We start from the raw sequence: 26,252 nt of genomic DNA, 5'->3' as shown, positions 1-26,252 counted from the left end.
AGACAAATGTGGCTCGGGGCTCCATGCATAGCAATGAGGCCAGACAGATGTAAAAATCCACTGTGGTTTTACAGCCTCAGTGCTCTGTGTCTGTTTGCCTGGATCCTCAGCTTCAACCTCTTTGAACACATCCTATCCCATGATGCAACACTGTTACAAGGGAACATTTATGCTGTTTGAGTGGAGGCCTTCAGCGTGATCCAGAGAGACAGAGCAAACAACACACATTTAAAGTGTTTTCGTTGTTTTACAGATTCTCATTTAAGCAAGGAAAAATATTTTTCGAGACTCGTACTTTTACAGGTTTCTAAACATTTCTGTTACTTTTCTATCCATGTTTCTCTTTGTCTTCACAAAGTCACTTGATTTCATTGTTTGTTGTAAAATGAAAATGCGGGTATTGATAAACTGAATGCAAATGTAATTCATATCCATTTGCTTGTAAGTGAATAAAAATGACTCACGGGATGGATGGTGAGACAGAGTGCAGAGAAGTACAGAGAAACTGCATTTACACACATTGTCAAATTGAAGATAAAACCAGAAGCGTTGATGCCTGCAATATGGTGATATAGCAGTTTTGCGGGGTCATATTTCTTGCGTAGTTTTGGCAATCACTTTGCTGTGGCATTCAGTCCGAAACCAGTGGACAGACATGCTAGACAGCACTCTCAAATCCCCCCATTTAGTGTTTCAGTAATGAAGCACTAGAATTGTTTTTTTGGAAGAATTATCAAGGTGCTTTTTCTTTTAATTTCCCACCCATCTGGATATTAAGCACTAATTTACCATCAATCCACCATGCAAAAATACCCAGGGTCTATGCTCTCTTGTTTTGTGACTGATCAGTGTAGCCATTCATTGTTTTCTTCTTTTGTGTGAGTACTGCAAGTTTTGGGGAAAGCAAAAGTAAAAAACTATAGCGTGATATTAACTGAAAGCTAACTGTAATTATAATCCATGGGAAAATAACCTAAATGTCACCTTGATTGGAATCACCCTCAGTCACCATCTACCGGCACAACCCTACCGCATATCTAGATGTGATCATTTAGGCTTTTTAAAAAGACTGCAGCCTTCAATGTCCACACACATGCAGAGAAACATACACACACTGACAATCCCAAAGATAATTATCTGCACCACTTGCATACTGTTCTCATGATTAGGTGTCAAAGTTCAGTAGCTGATAATGACTGTCACCACACATCATTACCTGCCTGTACAATTTGTGCTTAGTTGGGAATCGGCACACTCGGGCCTAACATATTTAGAAATGTCAATCACATTGAACTAGCAGGGAAGCGGGAACCAAATGTAAACACAGGGAGTATTTTTTGACACCTCACATAAGGGCGCAAGGCAAATTAGTCAGGAAATGACGCCGTAAATATGGAGTCTATCCCACTGCTTAATTTAGCTAAATATGCTAAGGTCTTCTTAATTATAACCACAGCAATTTCCATCACGGCTGCTGCTAGTTTAACTGCAGCATCTTGCAAATCACTAAATTGCAAACTTTTCTTTTTCCAAACAAGCCTGCAACTATGTTGATGTCTATAATTAACATATTTTTTTCTAATCTGACAGAATTTCTTGGACAACAACCAGAAGCCCTTGTAGCTGCCTAAGTAAAAATATAGAAAGCTGAAGTCTTTTTCTACATATCCCATCTGCCTCGGTATCCATCATGTGAATATGTGACTTCTTTAATGGTTTTGGATGGATTGAATTAGATGGATGCAAACATGTACGGTGTGAGAGAGCTACTCAAAGCCTAAAAAAACTATTCTATTAGATATACTTTGTATTCTTAGGATTTTATTCTGTCTGATGGTGTGCTAGATACTGAGAAAAACATAAGGCAGTACAGCATAAACGGTCATACCTCCCTATGTTTTTCTTTGCATTTAGCAGATTACATATTTACAGGACGTGGGTGAAAAGTTAAACACAGTGTTTTTGTTTATAGCATGTTGGGGCACCGCTTTCAAATGGTTTTGGACAACATTACAATTTTTGCTACTTCCATGTTAGTTTAGCATCTTGAGCCAGAAGTTAGCATATTTAGAAAGGGTTCATGCTAAGTCGTTAGCTAAGGCTTTTAAGTTTGGGTAGCAACAGTGTTGGGGTCATTACTCAAAAAATGTAATGGATTACACATTACTTGTTAGTTTTCTTAAAACTGTTCCATATGTCACATAATTAGTCTGTTATCAAGCCGAAACAGAAGCCAGGTGGACTTCCTCCATCTGTGCCACAACAACGAGTTCTCTTTCAGTATCACTTAGATCATTTCCTGTCACCATCTTAATTCAAAATAATCTTGTCTTCTTTCCTTTTTTTAAATACATGTCACACAACATGATAAAACTGCATCATCGCACCATGCAGTGCTCCTGTGTGGGAGCATCTGCATTGTTGTGTTTATTCTGGGTTTTCCTTTAATTAGTCACCCGTCTGTGAAAGCTGTGTTCATTCATGCAGTTCTGCTGTGCATGGCAGGGTAACTTTAAGTGAAGCAAATAAGAAAACTCTGCAACTCTGTCTAAGGTTTGGAGAGAAAAAATGTGACTATAGGTGAGGCTGCACCCGCACACACCCAGTTCAGTTGACACATCTGAAAAGAACCCATTAGAGGCCCACTGTATAAAATGAAGATGGACTACTGTAAGTGACAACGTGAATCATGGGGGCATGTAAAGCAGCCTCTCAGCCAAATGCTAATGATTAATGAGGCACATGGGTAAACCTAGCTGCACATTGCTTCTTCTCCCACGTGCAGTTGCCATCTGCAATAAAGTGTTCTCTTAAAGTTTGAAAAGTTAAAAAAAAAATAATTCTGGATTGTAGATCTTTGAACCAGCAATCCATGGCTGACAGCTATAGAGGCGTTTTGAGACAAAACTAAGACAGCATTGGGGTGCGGTAGTATTTATTTATTTATTTTTAGAACCTTGAGGTGCATATTGAGTCTCTTCATCTTGGCTGAATCCCCAAAGAGTTCCTAGTTTTTATGGTGCAAGTCACACATAGTGTGTTTTCAAGCCTCTTATCAACACTTCAGATTAGCAGGCCTGCAGTTCACACATTTTAGTTCTTGGCCTGTTAGGATCCTCAGAAACATGGTCCTTTGGACATGGTCACACTGCCAACAGATGGTGAGAGCATCTTTAGGCTTAGCGGATGGAGAATGACAGCAGATAGCTGAGTGTTTTGCTTAAAGAGACCCTTCCCCAGAAACATGAAACTCTTCAGGTCAGTGAATGAAATTTGTGTTCCCCTGAGGCATAATTACTGTCAGATTTCAAACTCGTGTGACCATTCGTGGATGTTGTGGGGATGCGACTTTCGTCAAGTTACTTAAATGCATACATAAGGTGACGACGAAGATGATGCCTTATGATGTTCAAAGCATTGATTGACAAACTGTTTTGCAGCATGTTATGTGATGTTATGTCAAGTCTAAAGATTTTCTCTTGTGGGGTCAAAGGTTTAACATTCTTTTGGTAAACTAAAATCACACAATGCTACTGTGCTTTTGTGGATTAAGCTGCCTCTGCTTTAAAGAAATAATATTCTAGTTACCATCTTTCTGACTCAGAATCAGTGATGCAACATTAAGTACAATGTATCAGTTTTGTCTTTGTTGATTTAAAAAAAAATTTAATTAAAATTTATTTAAGTAGTACCAAATCACAACAAAGAACCACACTTATGGAGAGGCGACCCGGGGGACAGGACAAAGACACAGAGTGAGGGGAAAAAGATTTTTATCATATTTTTATGTTACATGCTTCAACTGATATTAAGACTCTTCATCGAGATCCAGATCTCTTTTTCAATGGTGGCCCTATAACAGCAGATAACAGACACATAATACAAACACATTATGCATGTTCATGTAGAATATAGAAAGTGCCTAATTAGCCCTCCTGCTAGTAAACACTGCTGTGTGATACAACCAAAATCAGATAACGGAATCCTTAGTCAAAGTGATTATCTAATGTCATCATATTTAGATTTTTTAAAAATATGTTATTTAGATTTGAGTAGAATGTGTCTGATAAAAGTGAGACAGGCTTTTTTTAAAAATAACTCAAATGGTCAAATATCATGTGTGCTCTGTTTAATCTGCAGTTCCTGATCACAATGCTCGTGTGCAAAGGAAATAAGCAGAAGATGAGCGTCTCCTTGAGTCGTAGCGTCCCACAATATGTCTAATGAGGCATCGGGATAAAGTAGTTTGTTGTCTCGCGTAACCAGATGGATGTAGGCCGTGATTAAAACCAATTAACTCTCCCCCAGATCTAAATAACTTTTCTGTCATTAATGCACATATTTTACACCTCATTAGAGGCACCGTGATTGGAGGTGGAAAAAAATGAAAGGAGAAAGGAGAGGGGGGGGAAAAGAGGGAGTCATTTGCATTTTAGAGTCACAATATGCTTAGGAAGGGAAAACAGGATATTCATGCAGTGAGGAGAGAGAAAGCGAGATGATGGAAAGTGGCTTTAAAACACTCCAGGCCACATCTGTGTGTGCTGAACAAGCTTCAGGAGGTGACACATGACTTCTTCTAATTAACTGGAAGATTTTTTTTTTTTCTTTTTGGGGGAGCTGTTGAAATCCGAATGGCCAATGCAGTCATCACCCTTCTCCCTCCCTTTCCCTTTGCTGAAATGTGCATCGTGGGGTGAAACGGGCAAGATGTTAACTAATTTTATTTTTAATCTTCCCTTTTGCCGCCGAGCGTGTCGTTCGGGCATCACGTCTTCTGAAATTTCCTCGCCTCTTTCATGGAAACATATTGGGGCAGAATTCGCCAGCTGTCGGCCTCCTCTCCCTTCTGCTGCCATTATCCTCAGGCCCCACCCCGCCTTATGGCCGGCCAGCCTGCCAGGAACGGGGCCCGTCCAAAATCAAAAGGTGGCTCTTTTCAATTCAGGCCATCATCATACGTCCCCCAAACTGGAACCCCACCCCTCACCCTCATCCACCCCCACCCATCCACCACCCGCACATACCACATAGATGCTTCAGAAACACGCCGTCTATCTTTGTTCCCACAATGCATATCGTACACAAGGCAGAGCTTTGGCTCTCTAACTCGTGATAGTGCCTCTCGTGTGACCGTATGCCAACCTTTCCATTCCCCCGCCCTCCCCTCCTTCCACTATACACTTCCTCAACCAACCTCATCACCCCTCAGCATGTTCTTCCGTGTATAGGGATGCACACAAGTTATAGAAGATGATTTCACATGCAAACCCCTCCTGCGTGCACTTCCTTCACCTTTAGTATGTTTCATTTTTTTATTCACACAAATCAAGAATTTCCTGTCATTACAAAGAAGATTTTTTTTTAAATACACAAGGTTTAGTTTAAAAGTGTGCGACTAGTGCCATTTGTTACTAGCCACAACAATCTTTTTTGTATTGTCTTCTCCTTTTGAGTCTGTGTGTGTGTGTATGGGTAAAGATGTCATCAATACCAAGGAGGTAAATCAGTGATTCTGTTTGTTTGACTTATGGAAAAATATAGATGCATTTGCATTAAAGTTTAATCACAGGAGAGGGTTGGACAAACCAAAGCTCTTTTAAAAGGAAGACTCATCACTCGTGAAATGCCTCCTGGCAGTTATTTTAAGGATTATCTAAAAACTGCATGTATATGATAGCCAGTCGAATCTAATGCAATTGCTTAAAGTATTTAGAGACTAGTTTTTAAAGCTGGGGATAGAACCACCATTGCACATGACCCCATGTCACCTCCTGCTTGTTGTGCGCCCATAGGAGGAACTTTTGAGTGTCTCCTAGGTGGTTCTGACAACCTCCTTCTGACAGGAGGCCGTGGGGAGAGATATATCTCTCAGCTGGCTGGGGAATGCATCAGTGTACCTCCAAATGAGCTGGAGGAGATGGCTGGGAAAGGTAGGTCTGGGCTTCTCTGCTTAGGATGCTGCCCCTGCAAAAGCAAACCCAGGTAAGCAGCACAGATTCAAATGTCCTTCTGGATCCAGGGAATCAATTCAGCCATGCTGTGAAAGTTTTGTTGTTTGTTGTTTGCCTTGGTGCAGATACCCGGCCTCAAACTGTTCTTGTTACAAATTGTAGTCCTAGTAAGTACTTCCTAAACACAATTTATTCAGATGTTCTTGATTTAGTTTCTGGTTGTGGTACTTGATGGATATTACAGCCCATAATAAGTAGCCAGTTGTAAAAGACTAACAAAATATAAAGAAATCGTTATTGCAAATTGATTAAAATGTCCTATTTTGTGAATTAATGTAAAAAACCAAAAACACACTGAATAATCATGCTGTGCGCTAGCCTGAATTTGCTCTCAGTTATTAAGTATTTATTATTAATGTAATTTGTACCAGTGCTGCAGTGGACTCCTGTTAATATCTCACTCGCATTAAGCGAGTCTGTCTCTTGTGCAGCTTGTCCAGTGGATTATCTAAGGATGAGTTACTTCCTCTGCCCTCAGGCTCTATGTCATATGCTGTTTTAGGACCTGGGGGACTGAGGGGCCCCATCCCTGTTGTTTTCTAATGGATTCTAGTTTCCACTGAGACCTTTGAGATGACTGTATGCAGTGCTGCCGCTCGTCACAATCAGGCCTTGTCTTGTCAGAATGAGAGAGAAAGAGAGTTTGATTTGTCACAAACAGGGTTTTAAAACTTCCAGGGGTTGCTAAGGTGACTCGGATTACTTTAGTGTGCTTTACTAGAAATGAGCCATGAATTAAGGTTGTCTGTAGACATCATGATGTCAAAAACTGGCTTAGCAGTACCATAAACTGTACAGATGCATTGCGAAAATACGGAAACATTTTAAGAAGTGATAAGTAGGAGAATAATAAAATACTAGAATTTCACTCATCAAAACTGTGCAAACTTTTTGGATGGTTTATAGCACACGGTAAGTCTTATGTTTTTTCTTTAAGGCACTAACTGCACACATGCAGTCAAGTTTTACCCCACACACTGTTAGTAAGGGCGACATTAGCCACAGACTAAAACCCTTTTTTTCTTCTTTTTTTTACAAGGGTTTTGGTCTGTGGATAATGTCGCCCTTACTTTACTTTAAAGTCTTGGTCCATTTTTAGAGGCACAGCAGGTTTTTTAGGAGCCCTGTTTTAACTATAGATTGCTCCTTCTGCTTAAAAGGCCTGCAGAGGGTGAAAAAATAAGATGGATTATATAAAAGTCTCAGAAACTGCACAAAACACTTGCCTGATGAACTTTAGGGTCTCAATCAGTAGTTTCCAGTTTTATCAGAAACAATGGAGTGTTAATTTGGTAAGTTATGCTTTCACCTAGAATAAAATTGGCAATTAAACACTTTATGGTTTACGTTAAGGCTTCTTATGACTGACAAGGTGTTACCCTGTCACTCGCTCCTTATTCAGATCTTTGTCCATAATTCTGATTTCAAAATTTCTAGAAGGCAATCTAAAGCCAATTCTTCAAACATAACTTTGCATACCAAAGAATGGCCTCGGAGAAGCTACAGTGCATTGATCATATGTATACAGTTATACCAGTAAACCTAAAGTAACATTTAAATTAATTTAAATTAAAAATTTCAGATAAAGGCACAAAATAAGTGTGGAAAAAATGTATACTGAGCTGGTGCTTCAGTAGGGGTCAGTCATTTGGGGAGTTTTTGCTGCAGCTTTGGCTCGTCTCTCCCGGGGCCAGAGCGATCTGGTGTGGTTGGAACGAGGGAGCATGGCTGGCATTTCCTCATTAGGATATTCGTTAGCCTCATTTTGGTGCTGTCACAGCCAATCTATGTTACAGCTCTCCACCCAGACCTCCATCGTTTCAAACAGGGAGAAAGACTGGGTAAGAGAACACATCTGAATATCTCAATAAACACTCTCTCCTCTGTTCAACAACTCTCAGCTCATTAGTAATGTGAGGAGATTGTAAAAGGAGGCTCAGGTGTTTTTGGTAGATGGAGACAGACACCAAGAAAACAAACGCAACATTTATATTTATTACTGATTTGCATGAATCCTTTACAGTATCAGAAATTATTAGCACATTCACTGTAAGACGCGTTATTTCTTATGGTGAAAGTGATAGTATGTTAGAAGCAGGTTATTACCTGCTCTTGATTTTAAATAAAAAAATAAACTGTAGGAGAAGATTTTGTCAACCCATAATGTAAAATAATAAATTACATATAAGCCGTGTTTTTTAGACCATTATTTTATTGATTTTTATTTATTTATCCTTACATTTCCAAAAGTATGGTTCTATTGTAGATTTAATATTGTTAAAAAAATAATAACAAATCGCATGGTTAACTCTGATTTACAGCGATGGCTCTGTTTGAGAAATTTACCATATTTAAGGTGACATTATTAATCTTAGGGCTCTGTCTGGGTCATTCAGTCGGCTATGTGTGTTTAGGTCTGTGTGTGTATATGTGTCACAAACCAAATGTTATGCTCAGACTATTTATTATTTTCCTTGTGTACCAGCGTTAATTCAGTCTAACGAAAGCGCTCATTAGTTCTAATAAATCCTGTGACTTTGCCTTGTTCCACTGGAGCCTGACCTTTCTCCGTGCACTGCCCGTAAAATCTCCTGCTAGGATTTTCACTGTTTGATGCCTCCGTTAATTGGGAATGATTTGAGCTTTTTCTTCTGCTTTTGTCGCCAGTCGAATTCAGCATGGAGCTAATGGCAAATGTCACTGTGAATTGGCTCCTACATTAGCGGGGAGAGAACGCAATTTTCCTTTTTTTTTTTTTTTTTTCCCCTCCCAACGATATATGTACATCACTAAAATGGACCTTTGGTATGCCATCATCCTCATTAATAGGGGGCTTCCTTGAAAGGGAGCTAAGCAACAGTTGTGGGCATCATGTGGAAGCATCAGAAACAACAGGATTATTTCAACCTCACTACCTCTTGTCATTAGCCTGTGCCCTCCACATCTTAAACAGCGCTAATGAACAACAACGATTTGCCAAGAAAAAAAAAGGCAAGCCAAAGATTAGAAGGACACACGACGATCAGATCTAATTATGTTTGTATACCTCAAACAGAATGGCATTTGGCTGAAAGGTCAAGAGAAATCCCCAGTCTTAATCTACCAAACCTGTGCCTTCTAGCCCTTTTCTATATCGGCTAATAGCAGCTAGCAATAAATAAAGCTGAAACTTAATTCCCGAGAGACTGAGGCAGAACTTTGCCCAGAGGATTCTTTCATCGAGTAAAGTTTGGTTCCATGCTAAATGCACTTTGATGTGTAGGGCTGGATGTGATTTCCCTTGACAAAAGTAGATCAAGGAAAATCTTCCAAGTAAAATTTCATTAAAGCTGGTAGGGAGATGTCATTTGCATAAAGAAAGAACCTGACGAATTTAGGTGTGGGGATGCTTCTAGTTTAGGAAATACAAAGTTTTTGGTTCAAATTTCGCAACAGGTTTGTGTTGGTCCAGCTGACGTTGATATATTTGGGGAAGTGTATGTCCGGCACAACATCAGGATGCACAACTTGTAATCTGTGATAGTGCTGGTGAGGGGGGAAAATAACCCCAAAGCACCTGACTAGTTTAACAGCATGTTGGCTCAGGTGTTGTCATTATTTGCTGTTATATTGTGCTTTGTTCTATACTACTTCACAGTGAGAATCATCAGAATCTCCATCACTTTCTGTGTCTAAGCAGCAACCTCAGAGAGAAAAAATGTAAAAATATACAACAAGAAATTGCCAAAAATTGCAGTTCCTCTAATGACCACTTGAGGATGACTCCAGGAGTGAGTTGATCCCCATAGAGTGCCATTAAAACACAACACGAGCTTACAACCTGGTACGTCAATGAGTAGTTTTCTCTATCATAGGTAATGGGATGAATTTTATTTAAAAAGTCCTCCATTTGGATACTGGAGTTAAAGGTGGGGAATCAGTTTATTAGTGGAGGCAAACCTCCACTATGATGAGTCAGCAAACTGGATGTATTCAACAATTACACATTTCAAGTTAATTATTTTCCATGACAAATTACTAATGTGATGCAACATTAAACTAACACAATAAAAAAAATAAAACAAATGAATAATGCGATGACTCAGTCACCAACATCTTTGGCCAGTCAGCATACCCTAATCTAGTTCTTCTTTACTAACTTAGTCCTACATGTTTATGACACTCCACAGTCATAAAGCTAAGTAAATCGGACATGCCTTTTCCAACATGAATGTAAAATATATTTAGTTTATCGAGAAATCAATTATCTATGTTCAGCACTGAACCACACTTGCACTAAGAAACTCTTTTCCTCACATTGCAGACTTCTAACTTTATTCGTCAACTCAGCCAAATAATGTGCTTATGTCCTTATCTCTGTGCTCACTTACTCGCTCAAATTGTATTTTGTTAACAAACATGAAAAATAGCAGGCGTCAGATTGCAGCCATTCATTGACACGCGCACCCTTGAGACTGTGTCCTTTCAGTTGATATTGCCTTCCGTCCCAGCGGATCTATTTGGAGATTGAGGACGGGGACGGGCCATTTTGAAAATGCTATATTCACCCATCATGTGCTAAAAACATAGTCTGTCATAAAACTGATTATATTTTTTGCTGTTAATGTGCATTGTGGGGAGAAAAAGGATGGCAGCCAGGGAGATGGAGGGGATGAGGAGGGAATGATAGGGAGAACCTTGATTAAAGTAAGATGCATGCGCCTCTATGAATCAGAAAATATAAATCACGAGTCAATGTAGCAGTGTGAATCTCAGCAGGCAGCGAGTAAACAGCCCATTAGATTTAACTGAGCATCATCACGCTCCAAACTCCCTCTCTTCTCTCACTTTTTGTAGAAGCTTTCTTTTCTGCGCCTCGTGATTCCTTAATGCTTCAGCAAACTGACTCTCTGCTTGACTTCAATAAATATGCAACACTAAATATGTTGCAGTATACGTCCTCAAGTTTCCTCGGGGAGAGAAAAAAAATGTGTTTGTCGGCATTGTAAGTAACTGCAGTCTGACAAACTGTGCTGTGACCGAGTTCCTCCCTGCGTTGGGTGTCTCTTTGGCGCCTTGTCTCCTATAGCATGATTCACCAGAGCAATAACGGGGCAGTTAGGCGTGCTCTGGTTTCTGCTTTTGCCCGCATCATCATCATCGTGGATGGACTTTGTCGTTTCCACTGCACATTGAGCATTAGGGCAGCAAAGGTCCGTTTCAGGCACAGCAGCAGCTGGACGATAGCAGATGCACTTCTCCAGAAAGAGAAGCAAGCGTAAGACATGTGGCAGAAATATGGGGGAATGGGGCAAGAACATAACACAAGGGCGCGGCTTCATCTCTGCTGCTTGTCTCGTCTCATCGAGCGTATGTGCCGTCCTTTGCTTCTTACAGGCAGCAGCTGAGCCAGTCGCACTGGGGTCTGTGCACTCCCCACTCCACTCAGCCTGGCGTCCGCCAGCTCGGGGGCTGACATTTCCAGAGGTGCTAAGTCACTCAGCATCTTGTTACTCCCTCTGACAAGTCGAGCTGCATCATAGCGAGTGCCAGCGGACTTGAGCTGAGGCCAGGAGGAGAGGCCTCTTTCACACAAGTCACTGATCTTCCCTGCTGGAGGTGCTGAGATCTCAAGGTGTTTACAGAAGATCGGGTGAGGTGTCAATCATGCTTTTGGCCTGGCACGCTACCCCTGGTGCCAGTCAGGTGTGAGGAGTAGTGTGAGGTCGAGGCAGGGGATTGGTTGATGGAAGGGAAGGGCATCACAGTGACAGCTCCGCGGTGTCAGCGGTCAGATTGCCCAAAACCAAACTTCATGGCGGATTTTCTTGGGTGCAGTGGTCGAGAGTGACACAAGTTCCCCACCCGGAGGTAAAAATAGAAGCTTGATTCACTTGTCATTTTGCACCGAGTGCAGTCGCAACACACCATGAAGGAGTCCGGGATCATCTGCTCATTCGGCCTGTCAGCTGGAGAGTTATTGGAGGGTTTAGAGAAAAGGTCACTCTGCTGCTGAACTGACTGTTCACTCTTTCAGTAAAAGAGAGATGTACAGAGGAGGAGTAATTAGGCCATGGGTCTGCTTCACTACAGCTGCAATTTCCACTTATTTCCCCTGAAAAATGACTTTGAAACTCATGTTTAACTTGTTTTCACAGCCATCCAACAATATGTAGAGGAGATGCCAGGTGGAAAGAAATCAGGCTTTGTTGTAGTTCAGTTTCAAAGACTGAACTGTCTTTACTTATGCAGGAAAAATGTTTAATGAATTGACAGATACTGCCTCAGGGAAGCTTAATATGTATTCAAGCTCTTTTACAGAAAAAAACACACCAAATCCCCCCAGTTTTTAAAAATTTCAGATGAAATATTTCACAGTCTTTTCCAAACTAGTCAACTTCATTCGTTCCGGCATTTCACTACATTGGAGACACAATCCAAGCGAAGTGATGTACTCTCCTGCTTCGTATCCAACGTTTGAGCAAAGCAACTCAACAGATGTAATTTGATGGCCCCATTTTTAATTCCTTTGAAGTCTCTCAGACAACGAGGGGAGGCAGAGAACCACCTTTCTATTATGCATGTGTTGCCATTACCCAGTGAAGAGTTTGGCCTGACAAGGTGGCATCTCCCATCATGAATTAATCACCCTGCACTATTCATCAGAGGTGACTTTGAAATTTTGAGCATTTTTAAATCAGACTGATTTTTTGGGGGGGTTGGGGGGTATAATTTATTCAACTTGAGGTTTATGCAGTACATAATCAGCCATTCCTTGGTGTCTAATTGCCAATATGTACCTCTGAAGGATTCAATACACTGCAAGAAGATTAAGAGGAAAAAAAGAAAGACAGTTCAAAAGAGTTGGAAGTCAAATGAAAATGTCCCTTTGCAGTCTCCTGTGAATTTATTGAGTGGGTTCTGAGTGTTTAACTTTCATTCTGATAATAGTACGGGTGTTTTGCAGATTACTTTGTGCCAATGTTCTTTTTATTGAAAGCAATTGGCACGCAGCACAACCGAGGCCTGTCTGATAAGCCTTGCTCTCAAATTAATCTATTGGAAAAGAGGAATATTTGACTATCAACTCTAATTGTAACATGTTTCACAAGGCTGATAGCAGTGCATGTGGTGTGGACTGCTAATTAAGACAGCAGACAAAAGGAGGATGCAAAATATAAAAAACCCAAGTAGAGAAAGGGATATAGCAGTAGTGCACAGAGGAAGAGGTCATTGTAAGATCTGAAAATGATAAATATTTGCTGTATTTACTGACGGTTCTGTATATTTATGTCCATTATGAGTCTCTCTGGCTGTAAATGTTTCCTTGGTATGTCTAAACCATTTTTAACAATGTGAATCTTGTTTATTTTGTTCAAATGTTTGGTCCTTAAACTGAATGGTTGGGCCATTTGTGTGTTCCTACCATTATCTACAGCATGTCCAAGCATTTCTGAAATAACAGACAGCCTTTCATTTTAACAGATTCAAGGAAATCTACATTTAAAGGCAGCTAAGGTTGAGCTAACACCAGCATCTAGAGGGTTTCACTTACATCTGACACCACTTTAATAGTCATTTTCACCCAAGTTTGTTCTGTTCAATTTTATGTTGCAGCTCTTCACAGTAAGGCTCTTCTCAGAGTTCTTTATACTGTAAGGTAAAAGATGCTGCAGTATTAGAGAACGAACCCCAATTATCAAATGACCTTTTATGAGTGTTATTTGGAACAAAAGGGAAGGAAGAACTCTTGTTTTACAGGATGATGAGTGAGGTGATGATAGTTCACTGTACTCAGAGGCATCCACACTCACCGGATCTCAGTCTCAGTCTGTTCACACTGCAAGCGAAAGCGCATCAAATCCGATTTTTTTGACCCTATGCGACCCGTATCCGATCATGTATGACAGTGTGAACGGCACAAATCCGATATTTTCAAATCCGATCTGGGTCACTTTCATATGTGGTACTGAATCCGATACATGTCTGATGTTTTAGAAAGCGACTGCTGTCTGAACGGTCATGTCGCATTAAATCCGTCTTTTACGTCACTGACACAAGACAGACGCCAATTATCAGCGCCGGAGAAGCGCCCGAGAAGACATCGCGAACGCTTCCTGGCCATCCAGTGTAGATGTCAGTGAAACTGTTGGGAAGACAACGTGAACATTTTATTTGTGCTGTATAATCTGCAGATTCTGACAGAAATCTGCAACTATCCTTGGAAGCACCGCTCCTCTAAAACAGCAATAAGGATCATTATTAGGTTATTTACATTATTATGTAAATAACCTAATAACTTAAAGCAAAAATTGGGAAACGTAAAGTCCAAAGTCTTTATATTAAGGACCATCAGTCAAACAATACTGTTTGGTCTGGGTCTAAACAGAGCGAGTTGTGTGTGACGTCTTCTTCTGCGCATGCGGGCCGCTTTGAGCGTTCACACTGGAGAGCGTTTGCCGTCGCATTTTATTTGTAGTGTGAACAAGCAGACAAAAAAATCGGATTTGATCAAAAAATCGGAATTGAGCATTAAGACCTGCAGTGTGAACACAGCCTTAGTTTAATCTTTTGGGATGTAGTGGAATGGCAGATTCACATCATTGATCATTGACTGCAACAACTGTGTGATGCTGTCATGTCAACATGGACCAATATTTGGACCTTGTTGTATCTATGCCAAGTGAAATTAAGGCAGTTCTGAAGGTGAAAGGGGGGTTCAACCCGACACCAACAAGGTCTAGCCAATAAGGTGGCTGGTAAGTGTATACTAATGGATTAGCATCGTTACTAAAAAGCTCTGGGAGATACTTGCTGTGTGCGGTGAACTTTCACACATAACTGCAGACGGTTTCCAAATCTTTGACTCTACCAGAGTAGCTCTGCTTCATTTGCAGTTTAAAATAATCCTTTGTATCAAATTCACCCTCTGTTCATCCATTAACTAAGAAAAAACTGTTTACACTGCTGTCTCCTTAAGGGCCAGCAGGTGCTGTGCTCATAGCCAGGACTGTGGGCTTGAGATGTCCACCCCCATTCGAAGAAATGACATCAAGCCTGCAAATATAAATTATTACTTGTACACGTATCAGTCAGATGATAAACTGCCACCTTCTCAAAGCAGCAAACTTTTTTTTATCTGCTTTTTAATGTTAGGCCATAGACTGTTATCAGACTGATCAACAGATCCTAAAACATTTGTAATCTGAAACTTGGGACCAAACTTGTGTTAGTAGTAGGTACACGAGGATGATTTGGGGAGGATTTCTTTAAACAGGCCTGTGACACCCTCTGTCCTCTGTTGGTTGGCAGATATTCAGGTGTCTTTTTTCTTCTTTTCTCTTTTTTGTGCACTCTGTTCTTTTCTTACCTCCTCTCCATTGCTCCTCCCTCTTTCTCCCCCTCTCTTCTCTCAGTCTCTGAGAGGGGTTCAGTTTGGGGAGAGGATGTGGGGAACAGCTGGGCCCCATCACTTCTCATTGTGGGCCTGGGAGAGACGTAGCTGACAGAGTGATGCACAGAGCCTGTCCTTGCTAATGACTGCGCCATTCTCCATCATTATCACCATCATTAGGAAATTAGGGGGACAGAAGGTATTTACTGTAAACCTGCCACCTCCCAAGGAGAGATAAATAGAAACTGATAAATGCAATCGTGTGATGCTGCCTGTCTATTAACCTTCCCATTTTCCAGCTCCAGCATATGCACATTTAACAATCATTAATATTCTCTAATTGGGCCAGATTTTAGTGAGGGAAATACTCTTGGTGTTTTTGGTAACGGAGTGATGCTGCATCAAACTGTGACTCTCAGAGGTGAGTTAACAGTACATAATGTCGCTGGGACATTTTTCTAGCTCACCTGCCCATCCCAAACTCCTGAGCTGCACATACATTGTAACTGCAATTAAGTTACAAATGATATAGCAAAGCATCTATACTTTGGGAGCACATTTTCTTATATGCAACTTGCTTGATATGTAGCTTCTACCAAGATGCCATTTTTGACCATTTAAGCTCCACTGTGTGACAGACTGTAGGCCAACTGACATCTTGCTAACTGCTTGGCAGCCGTGCAAAAGCTGATTGTTCGGTGTTTGACTGTGTTACAGCTGGATAACAGCGGGACACTGCTGGCGTCAAGGACACACACAAACACACCCACAGAAATCACACATGCATCCAGTTGTCGTAGGTTTAAGGGAAACATTAGCCTGCTCAGCAATCTTCAGCATGTATGTTCGACACGGGCGCTTATGAAGTACACACAGACTCACTAAGCTGGGGGCAAGGAGACTCTGAACATTGTCTGATAAAGAAGGCCTTCAAAACTGTTTAGCTTTCATGTTTTCAGAGTGATGTGTAATTGTTTTACCTTCTGGACAGCAGAAGAGTGTTTAGTTGGACAGTGCCACTTAGTTTCACAGCACAGCTAATTTGATTGTTTTTACACTGTCAGCACTCTAATAGCCAACATTTAGAAATTCGATATTTAAATAAAGTTCAAGTGTTTATTTTACTGCTGACAAACAACAACAGTGTAATTAAAAGCAGTGACTGACTGATTTCAATGAATTCTGATAAAACTTTGTAGGAGTGTAGAGCGGAGTCATGTTAACAATCCACCAAGCTCTTCAAGGTCACAAGGTCAACTCAGTGACTTACTGGTTGAAAATAGACAAAAAGGCCTCATAACTTAGAAGCCATGATTATTACAATGTGTATGTATTGTCAACATATAGAAGGGACTGTGTAAAGATTTAAAATATCATGTCATGTTTGACCTCTGACCTGTCCTTCAAGGTCTATGGATTGATCTGAAGGTCTAAGTTATAATAATGCTATATAGAGCTATTTTTACACCTGTGTTTCTTACCACCATTGTTTTTATTGACAACATGTAGGCAACATATAGGGAATAATATATGGGAATTCTTAATATCACATTACTGTGGACCCTAACTTTCATAAAATGTATTTTATCATGAAAAAAGTTCAAATGTTATTGCTGTTGTTTGGGAAATTTGACCTTTAACCCCACTCTTATATTTTTAAAGCTGCCTTTCTTTCAAGTTGACCCCAAAATGCGTTACGGCTTTAAAGAATGTATTGTCAAGAGAAAGAGAATGAGCGGCCTAGTTAGTTAGAAATGTACTTTAGTATAATACTAAATGTTAAATGTATTAATATTATTTATAAATCAATAACTATTACCCATTTTCTACACCTACATAACAAAAATCTACAATTTCCACTTGTTTGTATTGCACTACATACTACTTAGAGTACATTTAAAAACACAGCAATGCTATTGAAAATCCCTGTGGTCAGAAGTATAGGAGGCTAAGTGGTGGCACTGTCAGCTTGCCAGTATTTTTGTTTAATGACTCCTTAGTACCAGCCTCACATGGTCAATGTCTGTTATAAACTTGAAGAAGAGCCATAGTTAGTTTTTCTGGCCCCATTTTTTAAGACATTAGACTGTTAATCCGTTCTAAACTTCTCTAAAACATGGAATTATAAATATATAAAATCTGTAAAATAAACACATTGTTTGCTTATTTTTCCCCTAAAATCTCCTAAATTGATCTCAGGATTCCTGGTTGGAAGCTTGCAGTCAACTGTTGAAGGAGTTGCATGTAAAGATTGTCACATTGTAATAATAGCAGTGCTAATTGCATGAGGAGTCTGTGTGTTTTGTAGTACAGCATTTTTATCCCTCCTTACACTTGTTTAAATGTGGATCAAATCATTTAATGTTTGAGAGTGAATGGCTGGATTTTATCAGGCATTAAATGGAAACCATCCCCAGTAGTTTATAAGTACAGTGGAACCCCGACTTACGAAATTAATTCGTTCCCAAGGGTCTTTCGTAAGTCGAAAATTTTCTTAAGTCGAAGCACCCATCGCGCCTTTTGAGCGAACAATAGGCTATAGGCTAATTGCTAACTGCAGCAACAATACGTCGTTCAAGTGGAACAGCGAAGCGCAAGTACGAAAGCCAAGGGGGTTGTCACATGATTCGGAAGACATTGTGGGCATTGTAGGCATTCTGGGCTCAGCCAATCAGAGCCAGCGGATTTCGTTACGCGGGCATTTTGCCGTAACACGGGCAGAAATATTGCCGTTAAGTGCCTTCGTAACTTGAATTTTTCGTTAAATGGGGTATTCGTAAGTCGGGGTTCCACTGTAATTAAAAAGAGAATATGTTCAAATTGGTTATACTGCATTTATTTGAATTAGAATTGTGTTTATGGTTTGCATCAACACCAGGAAGCGATTTGGGGTCACATCTGACAAACATCTATCACGTTTGAATGAGTTACGATGATAAGAATCACAAACAACCTCCTCCTCAAATCACTGGCAAGGCGTTCGTGGGCGCTGTCAATGCAGCTGATGAAATTAGATAACACAAGTGTAATTTTATAATGAAAAACAAAAACGCTGATGTGCCTTTGATGGAGCAATTAGAGGGGGAGATCCTAATGATGATAATTTGAGTTTTAATTCTGAACCCACTAGTGACTGGCAGAGTCTATCAATTACTGCATAAAACAGGCCCCAGCTGCAGCAGCCACGGCAGCCGCCTCCCAAATTGTCGTCTAAACTGCTGTCGTCTCTTCTCCCATCGCTCGCCGGCGTAATTGCAGTTTAACCAGTTCATCATAATCACACAACAGTTTCCCTTCCCAGTAGAACAGGGATGTGATTTTCACATCCAGAGTGTGTGCTGAGGACTGTGTTTGTGCATGCAGATGTCTGTTTCTATATGGATGTATACAAGTGTTTGTTTTCAAGTGAAAAAACAGCCCCCACGCCTATCCCCCCAACCCCTCAGAGAGGGGTTTTGGTCTTAACTCCCCCAAAAATGGCCACGATGGTCAGCTGAGTTTTCTTTCCTAATACATAAAACACATTATTGTTAGCAAGAAATAGCAATAAAAGTCATAGACTTTAGTTAACCCTCATCATAGGTGATAGCTCTGACTCTAACACTAACTCCTAACTCTGTACTTGCACTATATAAAAAAACATACTGCAAAATATAAAAAAAGATTTACATTTCTTTGGAATTCAAAGATTGTCATTATAGTAATGGCTGAGCTATTTGCTACTACCATGCTACAGGTGTCCTCAGCATGTTAAATAAAGTTCAATTCTATTGTCAAATGAAGATACATGTGCATACAGAAGAGTTTACCTTTTTAGTTTCCTAAAAACAGAAATGGACTGATTGCCAAAGTTGACAGGCTAATTAATACAAAAAATAAGTTATGTGTAATGTAAGATAAATTACAGAAATCTGACAAATCAAAGATGTTTGTGTAGCAACAAAAATGTTACATTTAATCTGTGATGTGTAGATGAAGCAGGCAGAGCAATAGAGAGATTTTTTTAAACTTCTCTCATTTGGCCCCCTGCCGTCTAAATCTCCCCTTTTCAAAGGAGAAAAAACAAATTTCAAGGTAGAACAACTCAGTTTTGTTTTTCTGCATCTTAGCCAAATGCCTCTTGATGCCAGCATGATCAGTATTTCCACCACCAGCTGCAGACAGGAAGACAAGCACAGCAAGCATGTTACACTGAATATAAATAAGAGCATGCTTACTTACAGACAGCTCATAGTGTTGGTGATCTAGAACAGCAGTCCCCAACCCCCAGGCCAGTCTGAGTCGTTTGGTACCGGGCCGCGAGAGTTGAGGCTCGGGTGTGAAATTTATGGTTTTCAGGGTTTTTATCGTTAACTCGGTTTCCTTGGGTCTTTCCCGTGTTGTAGTTGTGTGCCTTATTTTGAAAGAAATATTTACACGTTACCATAGCGACCACAGAGCATTAAGAGAGGAGGATGTTGCTCTCAATGTTGTTAGCACATCTCAGGAGGAACCTGATAATAAAGTTACACAGTGAATTCGCATTTATTATTATATTTACAAAATACCACAGTTTTTGTCTTGGTCGTATCATTTTATTTTGTTGTATTTATCCGCGACACCTTAAAGGCTGGTCCGTTGTCTGACATTAAACTGGTCCGTGGTGCAAAAAAGGTTGGGGGCCGCTGATTTATAAGATGTACCACATTGTTGCTTCACGTGCCGTAAATGGCTGTGAATAGGGTCGTCAGCTGAATGCCCACAGTCTCAAAGGGATTCTTTTCAGCTGAGAGGGTAAAAATAACAATCGACTGTGGTCACTGTGAACATTGTCGTGGCTATTCATTGAAAAATGTATCATTCATATGTGTAAGACTCACAGAACCAATTGGAATATATGAGAGATGTCAGTAAGACGTTCAGCAGCGCTTTGATCACCTTGGGTGACTGTAGCTCAGGAAGTAGAGGAGGTCATCTACTCATTTGAAGGTTGGTGGTTTCAGTCTGCCTTCCAAATATTCTTGAGCAAGATACTAACCCCAAGTATCAATGTGTGTGAATGTTAGATAAAAAGCACATAAAAAGTGTCAAGTTGTATAAAGCACTTGGAGTGCTCAGGTAGTGTAGAAAAGTTCTATATAAGAACCAGTCCATTTAACGTTTAAGGAGCTTGGAAAGAAAAGCGTCTGGACTTCTTTAGGCTTCTTGAAGATGTTTCACCTCTCATCTGAGAAGCTTCTTAAGTTCTAAGAGTCCCAGATTTTAAGCCCTATGGGAGTGTCCCCAAGAGGGTCATGGACTCCCTATTCATCCTCTACCTAATCACATGAGCCAAGGTGTGAAAACAGGTTTCGGGTGAACCCATTGTGAAACCTAGCCCCACCCTATTATGTGATTTACTGAGGTCAAATGGTCCAGGATGTGAGTGAGTGTTAAGTCGTCTGTGAAGGGATCTCAAAACTGGATTATAGATGGCAGACAGTTGGTGTCATAAACCACTGCCATTGTTCAAAGTTGGTCGTTCACAGTGGACATAGATGGCTTCTTTCACTCCTCTTTCGAACCTTGGCTGATTGCGACCCACACCTGTTTTCACACCTTGGCTCGTTAGACTACTTTACTTTTACCTTAGACTACGATAACCTGGATGACTGAGAACCTTCACAAACAGTCCATTTAACATTTAACATTCTTCCAGAACAGAAAACTATGTAAGCTGTGCGAAATGTGCGAAATTCTGAGTTGATTTTTGTACCAAAAGGAAAGATGCAGGGTTGCTGTGTGTGGACAGAGTCAATTAGTTAGTCCATTTTAAAAAGAGGTGTAGAAAACAAAGATTTTTTGGTTTTCTTGCATTTTTTCTGGTAAGTTTTTTAAACATGTCATTTCCTGACAGGCTTCTGTTTAAAATAATGTTTATGCAGTTTGCTAATAATAAATTCTTAATGTTTCTAGCTGCTGCATAGATAAATTCTGTATAATTGTAATTTTGTCAGCATTCACAGTATTCAGTCTCTCTCGCTGTCTCATTACATATATCAGACTGCTGCTCAGGCTTCTGTTTGGATAGAAGTAGCTGTATTCACAAATTGTTTTCCACTCACTCTCACTGTGCTGTGTTTTATGATCACTATTAAGCTGCTACCAAAGTAACTCAACACACAGATGTTGCATATTTAAAGACTTCAGGCTGTGTGCTTGCTTTAATCACTCTCCATTTATAAGAAACCAGCCTTTATTTGTTCAGCTATGATTTAAAGCTTAACAACTAACTGAATACTCATTATATTTGAGAAATGATTAAAGACAGAATCTAGAAGGAAATAGGGCATTGGAGGATGGCTAGTTGTTTTCCTGCAATCGTTTTCATTAGAAATATATAATCACACAATCCTAAATCATGCCACAAACATCTTTCATTATCTGTCTCTGCAGCAGACCAGCGACGCTGTCACGGTGATGCAGGTCCAAAAGTTTCCAGAAGAGCAGACGAAGAAGGAAGTCAGAGGGCTGGATCAGCTGTCCTGTGATCTCCCGTGCGAGCCAAGCTGTCTGATTGGCTGGAGGGCTGGAGGGCCATCTTGCCTCCCTGGCAGGCAAGTGGCTCAAGCAGTTTGGTTGAGGAGGTGTGTGTGTGTGTGTGTGTGTGTGTGTGTGTGTGTGTGTGTGTGTGTGTGTGTGTGTGTGTGTGTGTGTGTGTGTGTGTGTGTGTGTGTGTGTGAGAGAGAGAGACGAGAGGAGGGGTAAGAATTTGGAAAAGCAGAGGGTGAAAATGTGTGGCTGTTGGTGTGTTGGGGTTTTATGACAGAGGACTGTGAAGATAAGGAATGGATGGCTGTTCCATATGTGTGTATGCATTGTGGCATATGTGTCTTTGTACTGTATGAGCTTACATGGGCAAGAAAAATCATGGAGGTCATTAAAAATCTCAAAGTTTCTGAAACAAGGCCAAAATAAGGCCTAAACATTACTCGCTCTGCTCGTCTCTTTATACTGTAGTTGTGCAAGTGTTTGTTTACATAAACATGATTTTAATGATAAAACTAACAAGTCAGATATTTAGCAAGGCTTTTTCTTTGTTGTTGCAGCTGATGGGGAGAGAAGTTTGGGCTCTGTTCAGGCATCTCAGGTCTCTAAACAACAAACTAAGCTGACCATGTCTTTATAGACCCGTCTCTATGCAAAGAGCCCATTCTGATGTTGCTACAGCATGTAATGGTGTAACACAGTAACAGGACAAAAGTCTATTTGACAACCTGCTTTAGCTGCCTCTTTGTTTACTTTTTTATCCATCCGAGGAAATGTTGCCTTGTACAATTGATTTACTAGTGAACAATCCACTTAGTCTTATTTTGAAAGTTCAGTAATGTGTACCGGTTAGCACTGGCCCTTCCTGTTTGTGTTTCTTTTCCATCAGGCTGATCAAGGTTTTGTTGAGCCTCACTATCATCAGCTGCCTCACTATTGGTCAGAAGGACATTCTTCTCCTCTGTCTGTAGTAATTTGCCTTCTGCTCTGGTAACTGATGCCAGCTGAAGGGCCAATAAAACCAGTACCTGCAGTTGGTGTTCCCCCAACTCTGTGGAGAGGCAGCTGAGCGATGTTGAAGATCTTATATATTTGACAAAAAATATTTGGCAAATTAGATTATTATTATATGATGATGAATTATAGTATTAAATAACTTCATCAGTGTTCATTCATGCACAGATATCCATTCGTTTTTAAAGTCCTGTTTTGCAACCTTGAAAGCAGACATAACAAGCGACGGGTAAATCTAACAGGAAGCTGCACGCTCATCCGCTATCGTCTCGTCACAAGCTATGCAGCTGACTTTATACCTTTATTTTTCTTAGATGACCAAAGTGGACTTCATGTGTTATTCTGTAATGAGTGCATAAACTTGTCTGGAAAATGTTTATAGAGGTCAAAGCCAAGACTCATTTCCCATAGACTTCTATACATTTAAGGCACATCAGCATGGGGTTCATCTTTTGTAGCTCTACGGTCACCTTTATACTGCCTATGGATGGATGCTATGGAGACCCTTATTGGCATAAATGTCAAACTAAAATGCTTCATTCACTGAAGCTGGATCATCTAAAAATGTAATTTTATTTTCAGTGTAGCTCTTTTTTCCTGTATCTTTTATTAGACTAAACTTAGATGTAGCCCTGTATAAAGTGCATGTACTCCTTCACATATTTATATGCATTTGTTGGGGAAATAATTCAGTTTTGTTTAATTAAATTTACCAGCAACACATTAACAAGTGTTTGTTTGCAGGGGGTGGTGTGTTTACGTGGACTGTATGCATGTGCAGCAGACACATTTCCAAACCTCAGATGGTGAAGCAGAGCCTGTGGATGGGTGGGTCAGAGAGTAGCAGCAGAGGCCAGTGTTGGCTCTGCTCTGGGCTGTAGCAGGGACACAGTGCAGGCTGAAATGTTAAACCAAGGTCCTTTGTGTTATTGCTGACATTATGCTTCATTCCCTAACTCTCCCCCGGTGTGCACTTTTGGTGATCGCACAGCACATGCAGACACAGACATGAGTGGGCGTAGTGGACTATAGGACAGATAATGACCAGCACTTAGCTGCTAATGCCTAAAGAGCGGAGCTTTTGACCGTCCCACTTCAGCTGCCCAATAATTACGTGATCACAATGTTCCCTCTGGTTATTACAAAGTAGATGTGGAATGTAGCTTTACTTTTTAAGAAATACTGTATTGTGGAAATGTAGCTCTTATAGCTGTAAATTAGATTAGATTAAAAAACTAAAAGTTCAGTTTTTACTGTAGGAAACAAGATTCCTTAGAGGAAAACGTTCATCACCCTAAATTTAATTGTTTGAGCACTATTTGTTGAAGTTGTGAGAGAAATTCATTTCTGCAACTCCAGATTCTTATTTAAGAATCTTTACTGTCCAGTTTCAGCTTTAAAACCTGTTAACTGATCCACTTATTTGTGCCACTTTGTGATTTCTGTTTAATATTGGACGCACAACAAAGATAAGTTTGTGCAAAGAGAAGGTATTTGTCTATGTGGAAGGGAAAGTCTCATTAGTATGTAGACTTTTAATCCAGTCAAAGAAACAAAACGGAAGGAAAAGACGAAACAGCACACTCCTGCAGTCAAGTGGCTCATTTTTAACTTTTTAATTAAGTTTGAAATTGCGGTTAAATATTCATAATTAAATATTTACAGTTTTTAAAAATTAGCCACAGCTAATAAGTTATGTTACGTGTTATTCAGTTAATAAAAGATCAAAATGAATCGGTGTAAACGGAGAAGATAACTCTTCATGTCGGTGTGGTGGGTTTATCAGAGTTTCAGTGTGATTTAAACTTTCAGTGAGCTGATGATGAATATTTTAATATTTCTATTTCAGCTCCAGCATGGTTTGGATATTACACTGTGTTTTCTAACAAAAACAGCAGTTTATATTTAGACGAACAGTCTTAACCTTTCACAATCTCCAGTGGTGGTGTTGTCAGTCCACATGTGTCTGTGTGTGTGTTTGTGCGGTGTGACATCATCCAGTGTGGGGCTTCGCTGTCGTGACACCCATGGCCTTCTGGAGCCCAGACACCCCCCGTGGAGACCAGAGAGACATGTCACCTTGATCAGTGTGTCCCCGGGAGACTGCCACCACATACACACATCTCTCCTTTTCTCTTTATAAAATATACGTTCCTGTGGTTATGGGGGCTTCCTCCTACTGCAGATGCCTCCATCCCACCATCTTGCCATCAGCCTTTTATACATAAAGATGCTAATATGCACCCTAAACCCAGCTGACTACCTCTTCACTGACGTTTCCTCAGCTTTCTGTTTGTGTAAGCTGATGTGGGTCATGTGATAGCAGGAAGAACTCAGCCTTCCTCCTGCTCCAATCACACTGAGAGATCATGTTAATGGATCCATTTTTTTCAAAGACTATTGTACAGTTATCGTTTTATAACCCTAATAACCGGCAAAGGACAGCAGTCCTGTGGATTATAATCCCTATGAGGACATTTTGTTCCTGCAGCAGTAAAAATGAAAGGATTCAGGAGGCAATAACAAGCCTGTAGAGAGAATAATGCTGGTAAGTTGGATGTTATTTACCGATACAAATGGATAGATATATGAAAAGGCAGCTTCTAGCTTTACATGATCAACATGACATCACGTCTTTCGAATCAATTAGGAACCGGAAGGCAACATGGACGGAGGCTGGCCAGCAGCTCCAGCCCTCCCACTGGGGAAATCTTTGTCTTTTCTTTCCAAGCGCAACTTCCAAGGACGGGTGTGGTGTCTCGTGAATTAAAAGGCGGAGCGTGGAGGATGGCGGTGGGGTGGAGTGCTCTCCAGAGCAGCCGGTTTCTCTCTTGTGACAGGTGATAAAGTTTGAAATGCCAACCCAGCGCACTCCGGGGCGCAGGTGTGGAGAATATGTCCAGGAATAGCCGAACCCTCTGTTCACAAGTCTCTTGACACCGCTGCGACAAATATCGCCCCTGCTGAAAAACCGCCGGACTGCAGACAATGATACGTGTCACCTTGGGTTCTGTTTTTTCTGCTGCCTTTTTTGTGCACTTCCTGCCGCAGCACTTGTTTGGATGTTTGCATCAGGCCGGTGGTGGTGATCTGTTCACCTTTAATACCAAAAGAAAATCTCTTCTCCAGGCATTATATGGATGGCGCTCCTTCAAAGAATATGTTTAAGAGGTTGTAAACTCTTTATTTTCTGTTGAACACCAACCAAAAATCTTAAACTCAGGCAGCCAAAAGTGGATGAAACCAATTAAACTATAATAATAACAGCTGGGATAGACTCCAGCTGCCCCCACAACCCTGAATTAGAGAAGCAGTTATCATAATGGATGGATAGTTGTTATGTG

At 40.5% G+C, this 26,252-nt stretch overlaps 1 long non-coding RNA gene across 1 annotated transcript in view; it reads left to right on the top strand.

Moving 5' to 3' along the window:
* The window catches only part of LOC112848319 (uncharacterized), a 72,653-nt gene extending 50,327 nt beyond the window's left edge, over window positions 1-22,326 (top strand). Inside the window, exon 4 of the long non-coding RNA XR_003222405.1 lies at window positions 21,802-22,326. This is a non-coding gene — a long non-coding RNA (uncharacterized LOC112848319). The remainder of the gene's footprint in view (window positions 1-21,801) is intronic.
* The last annotated feature ends 3,926 nt before the right edge of the window (window positions 22,327-26,252 follow it).

The sequence above is a fragment of the Oreochromis niloticus genome, linkage group LG12, assembly GCF_001858045.2.
Source record: "Oreochromis niloticus isolate F11D_XX linkage group LG12, O_niloticus_UMD_NMBU, whole genome shotgun sequence".
NCBI lineage: Eukaryota > Metazoa > Chordata > Actinopteri > Cichliformes > Cichlidae > Oreochromis > Oreochromis niloticus.
The sequence above is the reverse complement of the archived record's forward strand: the minus strand, read 5'-3'. Positions and strand labels throughout refer to the sequence as shown.